We start from the raw sequence: 485 nt of genomic DNA on the forward strand, positions 1-485 counted from the left end.
GTTCTCTGTTCTGTTCTGCTGGTCTGTGTATCTATTTGCATGCCAATAACATACTTTTAAAAATTGATCCAGTACGTATTTGAGTGCCTTCTCTGTGCCAGGCACTGTTTTGGGCACAAGGAATACAGTGGTAAAGTTTGTGTCTTCAATGGAATTTACATTTAAGTAATTCTTTAAAATTTTTTTCTTGGTTATTATTGGCCTTTGATCCTTCCATTTAAAGTCATCTTATCAAATTCTATTGAAAACACAGCAATCCCACTTCTGGGTATATACCCAAAGGAATAGCAATCATCATGTTGAAGGGGCACCTGTACTCCCACGTTTATTGCAGCTCTATTTACAATAGCCAAGAGTTGGAACCAACGTAAATGTCCATCATCACATGAGTGGATAAGGAAAATGTGGTATAATTATACAATGTAATACTACTCTGCCATAAAAAAGAATGAAATACTGCCATTTGCAGCAACATGGATGAACTT

The sequence above is a fragment of the Galeopterus variegatus genome, unplaced genomic scaffold (assembly GCF_000696425.1).
Source record: "Galeopterus variegatus unplaced genomic scaffold, G_variegatus-3.0.2 Scaffold14683, whole genome shotgun sequence".
Lineage (NCBI taxonomy): Eukaryota > Metazoa > Chordata > Mammalia > Dermoptera > Cynocephalidae > Galeopterus > Galeopterus variegatus.